This window comes from Mus musculus, chromosome 8 (genome assembly GCF_000001635.26).
Source record: "Mus musculus strain C57BL/6J chromosome 8, GRCm38.p6 C57BL/6J".
NCBI classification, from domain to species: domain Eukaryota; kingdom Metazoa; phylum Chordata; class Mammalia; order Rodentia; family Muridae; genus Mus; species Mus musculus.
In genome coordinates, this window is record NC_000074.6 from 87,131,850 (window position 1) to 87,142,998 (window position 11,149).

Here is an 11,149-nt window from a genome sequence, read left to right on the forward strand (position 1 = left end):
TAATCACTTTGCATGCTGGCAGTGGTTGTCTGTGCCTTTGAGTCTGCACCCTGGCAACTATTCAAACACATGAATCATGTATCAGATATTTGACTGTGCACATTCTTGACAAATATGTACTACAGATACGTAAATAAATGGCATATGGCCTATTATACATCATTTTATCATCTGTATTGAGTGTTGGTTTATATATATTTGTATCAGCGTAAAAGATAACAATGGACCAAAACTACATGTGAAATGGATAACTCAGAAGCCTCAGGTTCTTGTGGACAAAAACCATCCTGGTCACTTGTTTTCATGTTTCCTGGTGGGAAATGGGGCTAGATCTGGAATTCTGACAGAAAATCTTAGCTTTGTTCAAATCAGATGTTCTTCTTGTGGCCTGGTTATATTTTTGCCAACTTGACACAAACTGAGGTCATCGAAGAGGGAGTTTCCATTGAGAAAGCAAGCAAGCTTGTGGGACATTTTCTTGATGTATGGTTAATGTGGGAGGGTCCAGCTCCGGTGGGTGGTGCTGCCTCCAGGAAGGTAGTTCTGAATGCTATAAAAGAGCAGGCCAAGCAAGCCACAGAAGCAAGCCAGTAAGCAGTATTCCCCCTGGCCTCTGCATTGGTTCCTGCCTCAAGGTCCTGCCCTGACTTCCCTTGATGTGTGTGATCCGAAAGTACCAGAGAAGTAAACCCTCTCCTCCCCAAGCTGCTTTTGGTCATGGTGTCTCATCACAGCAACAGCAGACAATTGAAGACAATGCGTTAAAAGTGTCCTATTGCGGACAAATGAGCTCCCCACCTGCTTTGGAGCCCCTCTGCACCTGACTCTCCTCCCAGGCCCTGCCCCCTTGCACCATCAGCGCTGCCTCTCTTGTCTAGGACAGATTTTAATAAAGCTGCTGTGTGTGGCTGAGGATTTCAAGTCTGATTTCCACTGTTTGGAGTCCTGGAGGAAGGAAAGCCTTGTTTAATTCAATTCATAACAAGATTAATCCAACCATCAATCTGATGACTTGAGAGGACAGAGGAGAGTGCACTAAGGCATCCCAGGCACGGAATGGGTGTGGACCAGTTCCACAGCCTCTATGAAAGTCCCTCTCTAAGCATGTTTCAGTTAGGACTCTCTCCATTCCCTTCCATTGTTCTGCTTTCCCCAGATGGGTAACAGGTCCAGACACATTGGGTAAGTTGTCTACAAATCACAAAGCCAAAAATTTACCAGAAACCTGGACTAACTCACTTGTCCTGGTTTTAGGTCAAGTGGGAGTTAGCTATTATATAAAACAAACAGACAGAAACCATTTGACATATGATAGATTTCTACTTAATTACATCACAGTTGCCTGTCTAGTACAAGGAAGTAATTTTATATATCTAAATAAGGGAGAAATCTCTAGTCCTGATGTATTTATCACTGCATAATTTGTACTTTAACTTCTTGGATTAAATCAAACACATACTAGTTGGGGAAAGATTGCTAGCAATAACAGAATGATTATTACGAATCTGTCTTTTTAAAAAGGTTTTGTATGGCTCAAATAACACTAACACCCATGAAGGCTGAACAGCAACCAGCAGAATGAAAATAAGTGTATGTAGAAAGTTGCTTGATTATAACTTAAAGAAAATATAAACATGAAAGAGTAAAGGTGGGAAAGCAAGCTGTGTAGGAGGGCAGTCTGCTGTCCCCACATTCACTCACACAGCACTGAGGTGGCTCTGAGTGATGCTTAGGGCTGTACTATTTCCTTCTCTTTAGATTTTGCCCAAATAGTTGTTAATTGTACAGACCTGGGGCTTGAGCTGATGGTCTCATGCATTCTAGGCAGATGTAAGTACTTTACCCTGAGCCGTGTAAATGGCCTTCCTTTTTCCCTTTGTGTTTGAGACAGGGTCTCACTAAGTTGTCCAGGCTGGCCTGGAACCCACTCTGTAGCCAAGGTTAGTCTTGAACTTTAAGATCCTTGTGCCTCAGACTCCAGAGTAGCTGAGATTACAGGTTTGCACTTTTAGGCTTGACTAGTGCATCATCATTAGTCAATTCACTCTATGTCTGAAACAGTGGTTAAGCATCATTCATTCATTCATTCATTCAGAGAAAGAGACTTGCATGCTGAAGTGATTTTGAAGAGCCTTCAGGAGCAGTGCCTATGAGGGGTATAAAATTCTTATTTCCTGGATGCATATGCATATATTCTTAAAATGCATATAGACAATTATGCACAACTCTGATCACACCCTTGCACTGCATATTGGGTAGGTGCCCAAGTATTAGCATATGCAGGGTTACCTGATCTAGTTTAATTGAAGTCCTATTAGTTCCGATCGTTTTAATGACTACTATTAACTTCTAATTCTTAAACATGTGTTTAATTTTAATCTTTCTAATGCATTCATCATGCTTATTTGGCCACATGGCCCTTGGAAGTCATTTAGCTTTTTGCTGTATAAACAATGCTGAGTGGAACTCCTGCACATATATCCTTAGGCACATAACCTTAGGATCGACTCCTAGACAGAGCTGTACTTTAAAGCTCAACATTAGGATGAAAAAAAAAAGTTTCCAGGGCTGGAGAGGTGGCTCAGTGGTTAAGACCACGTGCTGCTCTTGCAGAGGACCCAGTTACAGAGTCCCAGTGCCCATATGGTGACTCAGAACTGTAACTCCAGTCCCAGGGAATCTGATGGCCTCTTCTGGATGTGCTTTCTTGATGTCCTGAGGGCACTGGGCAAAAGTGGTATACCCACATATACACAGGCTCTGTTTAGGGTTATTACTACCGTGATAAAACATCATGACCACAAACAACTTGGGGAGGAAAGGGTTTATCTGGCTTATGCTTCTATAGCACTGTTCACGACCAAGGGAAGTCAGGACAGAAACTCAAACAGCAGGAACCTGAAGGCAGGAGCTGATGCAGGGGCCATGGATGGGTGCTGCTTACTGGCCTGCTTCCCATGGTTTTCTCAGCCTGCGTTCTTAGAGATGAGGAAGCGTTTTGTCTGAGGACTGTCTCTTGCTGAGTAGAACGTATTGATAAGATCGTTGTATCAGGGCTGTGAGGACATGCTTGCTGAGTTCTGTCCCATGTCCCCTGTATTGATCTGCATCTCAGCTATGATAAAACACCACAACCAAGGCAACTTATAGAAACGAAGTGGAAGTTTCTGGTTTTGTCATGTGATGCAAACTCACATGGAGTCTTTTGCTGAGGCAGACTCAAGTGGTGTTTTGCTGAGGCAAGACCTGTGGGAGAACATGTGATCTTTGGGGAGAGTATAAATAGGACTCAACAGACAGTGATGGGGTGCTTGCATGGCATAGCCTTGCAACACTTTGTTGATCTTGCATCTTCATTGACAGAGGCCAGGCATCCCAGCTGGTTCTGATCGCTCCTGTGCCGATTCAGTGGAGGCCTGGCGGTTTCTGCTGGATGTCATACCACTACTGCTGACTCGTGTTTGGTATCCTGACACTACTGAACTGGACTGCGGCTATCCTGACGAACAGAGATTGAAAATGCCCCCAAAGAACTACTTCTAAACAGGTCCACATCCCCTTGTCTTATTTACTATCTTTTACTACCTTTGGACAGTGGGCTAGAAGGGGTGAAAGCATTTGAGAACCCTTACTAAAAGTAGGCTTTAAAAAAATCTAAGCCTATATAGAAGGAGAGTTAGGAGTCCATCACCTCATGGCAGAGAAGCCTGGCAGTCGAAGCAGGTGCTAAAAGGTCACATCTCTATCTGCACAAACAGGAACAGAGAGAGCTAACTGGGAGTGGTGCAAGGCTTTGGAACTTCAATTCCCCTTCCTTCATCAGAGCTAAACCTCCTAACCTGCCCAAGCAGCTCTACCAACTAGTGACCAAGAATATAGATGCTTGAGACTACTGGGTACCTCTCATTTAAACCACCACATCCCATTAATGGAGTTTCAGAGACAAGAGTTGATGTGGTCAACCCACAGAGTTACACATCCTGATGTAGCAATCTGCCCTTGCCCCTTGACTCTCTAGTGGAAGCATTGACACCCCTTTGGTGGCTGAGGGCGAATCCACCCTGCAGCCAGTCATTGAGCCATGGTTGTCCTCAGTGCTACTGTGCAGCGGGTGTCTGGTACCAGTTGTAACGTGGCCACACTTGTCCAGTTCCTGGGTAGGCATGTCACCACAGCAGTGGGAGCTTCCCAATGAATGTGCATGGCAGATGTGAGATCCCTGTCAGGGCCATGATGTGCAGTGGTTACTGTAGAAAGCATCACTTGCCTATGTGTGTCAGACACAATTCTTGGCAAAACCTCTGTGGACATAAATGCACTATGGCCGTTATTGGTGCAGTTTGGTGGGATTTTCTTGGTTTTCTCCTAAGCATATGAGTTTACAGTTCCCCTTCAGCCATGAAATTAGATATGGTCACATGACTTGCTTTGATCAATGAAATGTTGGCATGCATCTCTTCCAGAGAAGCTCTAAGAGCTAGCCTATGATTGGTTCCTTTCCTCCTGTGGCATGGAGACGGGCCACATTCCATATGCCAGGTACTCAGTCAGGATCTCAAAGTGAAGGCAAATAACCAAACCTCTAGACAACTTGTGAGTCACAGGGAGTGTGAGTGAGCAAAGTTTATTATTTTATATATTTTTTTATCTTCTTATTAACATATGCTAACTGAAAGCTAATTACTATATGTCCTTGATGTTATGGGATCCTCAATATGACATAGCTTATCCTGGTCTGATAAAGAAGCCACACGGGAGTGGTCTCATTTTTCAAGGTCATCTGATTGGAGTGGAAGAATCAGGGTGTGTCCTTAGATATTTTGGTTGCAGTCTGCCTGCTCCCCACACCAGTGGCTTAACTGGTCATTGGTTCTGAATTGCAATAAAAGGGGCAAGAACCAGAAGATCTTTTCTTTTTAAGTAGGGCATCAGGATATCAGATTAATGGGTATTTTGTTATGTGAGCTTATCAAATCAGAAAAGACAGAAACAGCTCATACTGACCACACACACACACACACACACACACACACACACACACACACACACACCTTGGAACACTCCAGAGGAGATTGGCTTAAGAGAGTGAGGTTCAGACAATATCCTCAGGATGGTCTCTCCCTCCCTTCCCTCTGCTTTCATTTGTGTGGCTTTAATCTCATGCTGCTCTGCTCCCTGCCTTAGGGGACCACAACTTCCATCTCCAGCTTAGCTCCCCAGTGGGGATGCATTTTTGTCCTTGGCAACAAGACTGGATGGGATGATGGGTGTGAATGTGACTGGAGGAAACAGAAGCCAAACATTGAGGGTGCAGCAGGCCAGCATTGGCTCTTGAAATTTTCAAGGCTGCCCTTGTCACTGCAGAAGGAAATAACAGGACATCAAGCAGAGATCCAGCTTCAGAGTTAAGGGCCCAGTGGCAAATCCCAGGGGACCCTGAGAAACAGAGCTCTGGAGACACCTATGGAGAATTTCGGGCCACCTACATGGAATGCTGGGATCACGCCCAATGGAGCACTAGGTCCATACCTTGAAACACTGGAGTACACACCTGCGGAGCACTGGGGTTATACGTTAGGGCACTGGGGAACATGACCATTGAGTACTTGTGCCATACTGGTCAAGCTGTAAGGGCCACGCCCATGGCACCCTAGGACTGTGGCAGCAGCTGTGACTATGGGGTTGTGGCACCATCTGTGCTTCAAGCTGTGGTTTCCTGTGTATGCAAACATAGGGAGGTGGCCCCCAAGTCAGGCTTCTGCCTTAAGAGTAGTACTTGATCCCAAGGGGACTTCTCTGGGCATGTCTGTGTTACCACATGCGTGACTCTGATGAATTTAAGGAGGGAGATGCCACGTCAGACTAGAACTAGGTTCTGCACACATACTTGGAACAGACTTATAAGTATGACCATGAGCATTCTTTTAGCTGTTATGTTTTATTAAGCATGTACTGTGTGCTTAATATTCCTCTAGGGGATGAGGTTTGATGTCAATGGATATCAACATAGATTTTTACAGTGGATGTATACAAACATAAGGATCCTTTCTGAAGCTAAGGGAAATAAAGCAGGGAAATGTGACCAAGAATGGCTAGGTGACCTTGGACACTTCTTGGAGAAAGGTCCTTGGAGCTAAGTCTTCAGGGAGGCCTGAGATACAGGAAGACTTGGGGATGGGGCTTTCTGGAAGGAGAAAAAGGCAAAAGTCCCTTGGGATGGAGAACTTGGCATTCCGTAACGTTGGAAAGAAGGTAACTGAGGCTGGAGGATGGGGAGCAAGGTGGAAAGACATGAAGTGGGTGTGGCCAGGCAGACAGGGATGCACCTGGCCAGCCCTTGTCAGCCATAGCAGAAGGGGTCACTTTTGTCCTGCAAACTTTAGACATCTCACAGGACTCATTGCCACAGAGATTTCTGCTGCTCAGCCACTGCATTTTACAGATGGCTAACAGAGTCTCATCAAGGCTGTGTGGCTGAGTTAGTAGACATTATAGTTATGGTTCTATTGCTGCAAAGAGACACCATGACCAAAGCAGCTCTTATAAAAGCAAGGATTCAATTGGGGGCTTGCTTACCGTTTCAGATGGTTAGTCCATTATCATCATGGTGGGAGCATGGTGGCAGGATGGAGAAATAGCTGAAAACTACTTCCTGATCCACAGGCAGGCTGAAGGTTGAAGGGGGTGGGGTTGGGGAGACTGGGGGACTTGGGAGGCTTTTGAAGCCTCCTGCCTGTGTCTCCCAGATGCTAGGATTACAGATGTGCACCATCATACCTGGCTTGTAATTTTTCACTTACATGTCACTCATCTGCCCAATAGGCAGAGACACCCAAATCACAGAGGTTCATTCTTTCCTGTGATTTTGTGCCCCAAGTCTTGCCAAACACAGCCACAAAATATTAAGTTGAGCCTTCCTGAAACAAGTAGCTCCTAGGTTTTATTTATTTTTTGCTTTTGTTAGCATAGTCTTTATTTGACACATGGTAATCATAGCAGTTAATTTTCCTTGTTGCTGTTACAAGATACCCAAAGAAAACAAATTAAGGAAGGGAGGTTACATCATGGTAGAAATTATGGTAGAAGGGAATGTGAGGTCACCCTGTATTCACCATCAAGAAGCAGGCAATGGTGAATGGCGATTTTCTCATGTTCTCCTTTTTGTTCAGTTCAGGATCCTAGCCCAGAGAATGAATGATGTCACTTACAGTTAAGCTGGGTCTTCCCACCTCAGTCAACTCAATCTGGGAATTATTTTACAGACATAAGAAGTTTGTTCTCTTGGCAATTCTAGATCCTGCCAAGTTGAGATATTGTACTGGCTGGGTTTGAGTTAATTTGACTCAAGCTAGAATTGTCAGAGATGAAGGAGCCTTAGTTGAGGAAATGCCTCCGTGAGATCCAGTTGTAAGTATTTTTGAAATTAGTGATCAATGTGGGAAAGGTCCAGCCCATTGTGAGTGGTGCCATCCCTGGGTTGGTGGTCCTGGGTTCTATAAAAAGGCAGGTTGAGCAAACCAGGGGAAACAAGCCAGTAAGCAGCATCGCTCCATGGCCTCTGCATCAGCTTCTGCTACCAGGTTCCTACCCTGAGTTCCTGTCCTGATTTCTTTCAGTGATGAACAGCAGTGTGGAAGTGTAAGCCCAAATAAACCCTTTCCTCTCTAGCTTCTTTTTAGTCATGTTGTTTCATCACAGCAATAGAAACCCCGTCTAAGACAGATATTAATCATTTCAAGACCATTCTTCTCAACTTGCCTCCCACTGTTGTTGCATTTTTAAATTCATTTTTATTTGGAGACTATATCATTTCTTCCCTTTCTTCCCTCTAAACCCTCCCATAAACCCCTCCTTTCTTTCTTTCAAATTTATGACCTCTTTTTCACTAATTATTGTTACATGCATATATGTAGTACATATATGCATATATATATATATATATATATATATATATATATATATATATTCCTAAATAAATAAATATAACTTACTCGGTCTGTATAATATTACTCAGATTTGTGTTCTCAGGGCTGACGATTTGGTATCAGATAACCAACTAGGGTGCTCTTACCTGGGGAAGACTATTTCTCCTGCTCTCAGCATTCCCTAGTTCCTTGTAGGTCTTTGTATAGAGCTGAGATTCTTGGGGTTTCCCATGTCTGCTTTAGCATGTCTACTGTTGTCTTTGTTCAGCTCTTGTTTAGGCAGACATGTTAGATGTTTGGGGGTATAGTTTCTGACATTGCTAGATTCCTGATCTCTGGCTTTTACAGTCTTTTTGTCCTCTCTTCCACAATGGAAATCCTGTAGATGAATCCTTTTGGGACAGAGATCCACATCTCTGCATATTGATTGGTTATAGTTTTCAGTAATTGGTCTCCATCTGCTGCAAAGAGAAGCTTCCTGGATGAGGGGTGAGGACTACACTTATCTGTAGGTATAAGGATAGATACTTAGAAGACAGGAATTATGCTGGCTTAGTAAAGTGTTGGTTGTAAGTTCTCATCCAAGAGTTGTGACTTTATTAGCCCTGGGTAGTTAGCTAGGTTCCCAGTACCAGACATGGTTTCCTTCTAGTTGAACAGGCCTTTAGTACAATGAGAGAGCTGTTGGTTACTGCCAAGGGGTGTGTGCCAGTACTACACCTATGCTGATTATTGTTCTGGTTCATAGGCATCATAACTGGGTAGGACTATTGGTTGCTTCACTGTTTTGGAAGCCTGCTTGGCACCTTTTTTCCAGGAGATGGATATCAGGTCAGGGGCCTTTGGGTCACGAGTTTGAGGTGCATGGTATCTTCAGATGGACTTACCTTCCATCTCTTGAGAGCAACCAATGGTAATATCATTTTGAGAGCTTATAACATTTTGGGAGTCTCTTGGACAATAACCCTGGCCTGTAACAACTCAAAAGGTGACTTCTCATACCTGGTCTTGGGGTTTTTGTTATATGGTTTTTAGTTTTTGGAGAAGGATGAGAAATTTTAATTCAAATGATGCATGTATATTTATATACAGACATGTGCATATTATAGGTTTTTAAAGTTAATACTTTGATTACTTATGACCTTTTAAGACATTTTTAGTGTTATTTTACCATCCTCTCTCCTTCTGTATTTATCTCCTACCCTTAATTAGAACCACCCTTTCCCATTTTGCTGATCACATACTGCCTCCCCATTATGCTGATAATGAATGGGTGATTTTTACTTTTCTGGTATTCCTGCAGTTACTATTATATCTACAAATGCTACATTCTGAACCCTAAGATCTGTTTGCCCCCAGGTGATAGAATTCTCACATACTTCCATCGGCATTCATTGTATAAACCTTGCCCCCCAATGTAAAGTTAATTGGTTAATAAAAGGCTAGAGCCTGTGATTGGCAGTAGAGAGAGAAAGGAGGGACTTGAGGATTGAGTGAAGGGTCTCAGGAGAGACCAGGGGGAATGGAAGGAAGAAGATGGAGAGAGGAGATGGCCACCATGAGAGGAAATGTATCATGAGCGGCCAGAAGTAGACCCTGAGGACAGGCTAATGGAGCAGAAATAACCTGGGTGAGACTCAAACAGCCAGGAACACGGGGCATGTGGCTGGGATGTAAGTTAGAATAGCTCACAACCTGCCCAATCTAGGCTTACTGTTCATAAATAAAATATCAAGATTTTGTGTCTTTTATATGGGCTAGCTAGAAATAATTTACAACATACCCTGTCTCTATTGCTCTCCTACTTCCCTTTGCTAGCAAAGGTCCCTTTTTACTGTCCCGGAGTTTCCGCAGTTACTAAAGGATATGGTGATAAATAGAAAATAGGATTCTCCAGTCATGGCTAAGCTGTAGCTTGGGAAGATGTGAAAAACCCTAAGCATTAAAACCTCCTCGTAGATCAGCTGTGGTATGGGTTTTTACTTGTTAGATAGCCTGAGCTGAACACCAGTTTGGATTTCAGAAGATGACAGTGTGCTTCCAACCCTTCTACCAGCACAACAATCCTCAACGTTGCTTGATAGTATATGGAATCAAGCCCTGGGGTAAGATTCATTTCCATGACTAACTCAGCTTTACCCTGCTTCCTCTCAAGAAGCTAGTGTTGCGGGGAGAGGCTTTATGGACACGTGATATCTTTTTCTTTTTTTCAGAGAAAATGAGTGTCAATAATAATGATATTCCAATTTTAAGAAGCTCTTATAGGTGGAATTATGGGCTAAAATATTCTTTATGCTTCTCAAGTCATAGTAAAAAATATATCTTTGTTACATCGTTTGGTCGAGGCAGAGACTAAAGTTGGTATATCTTGGTCCAAAGGAACTCATAGCTTCCACCTAAGAATTCTATTAGCTTCAGGGATGGCTGCATCCGATTGTCATTCAGTGTCCTGAGAGGTCTGCTTTCAACCCCCATCTCTTCTATTATATCCTGTATTTTCTACCGATACAGGCTCTTCCCACATGGTGGCTCTAGGCTTGCATCATGCTAGACTCCCTGGTAGAAGAGACCCTCATTCTCATAGTCTCTTTGACCGCCCTGAAGAAGCTGTTCGTTGACCCCTTAAAGTCGCATGCCTATCTTGCAAGCTATCACCATGGTCAAGGATTGTGGTGCTCGGATTAGCTATATTCAGCCACCATCTACCTATCCTCAGAGACTGATGAGCCAGGAGAATCAGCCTCACCTGAACTCTTGTTTGGGGCAGACGGACCTAAATGAGAAGCTGGCCAGCAGAAAGCAAATGTTTAGTCCACCTGTGAGCACAGCAGTTTTGCTCTTCAGGTCAGGGCAGAAATGCAGAGGACAGCAACGAACAGAACATTGTCAAATGTGCTGACGAGGTTTGGGGAGGGGATCCCACTGGCAGCCCTGAATGCAATCAACTGACTGCATTTGCCAACTCCAGCACCTGTCATATTTCATCTTCTTTTAAATAACTTCAGGGATATGAAAGTCATAAAAGCAAACCCAGGTGAGGTCAGAAGTCACTAGCTCCGGTGTGCAGAGGGCTGTCACTTTCTGGCTCTTTACCCCACCTCAAGTTTGCATGGCCTTGGTGGGTGGGGGGTGCAGGGGAGGGATGAACAGAACCCTAGCAAATAGCATTTAAGTGAGAGCCATGGGTCTAACTAGCAATAAATCAGAACTGCTTGCCCATCCCC

General features: G+C 43.9%; 1 long non-coding RNA gene across 1 annotated transcript in view; it reads left to right on the forward strand.

Annotated features, from left to right (window-relative positions):
• Gm27246 (predicted gene 27246) overlaps positions 1 to 11,149 on the forward strand; it is a 96,690-nt gene that overhangs the window by 30,130 nt on the left and 55,411 nt on the right. Inside the window, exon 5 of the long non-coding RNA NR_168261.1 lies at positions 3,364 to 3,547. This is a non-coding gene — a long non-coding RNA (predicted gene 27246). The remainder of the gene's footprint in view (positions 1 to 3,363; positions 3,548 to 11,149) is intronic.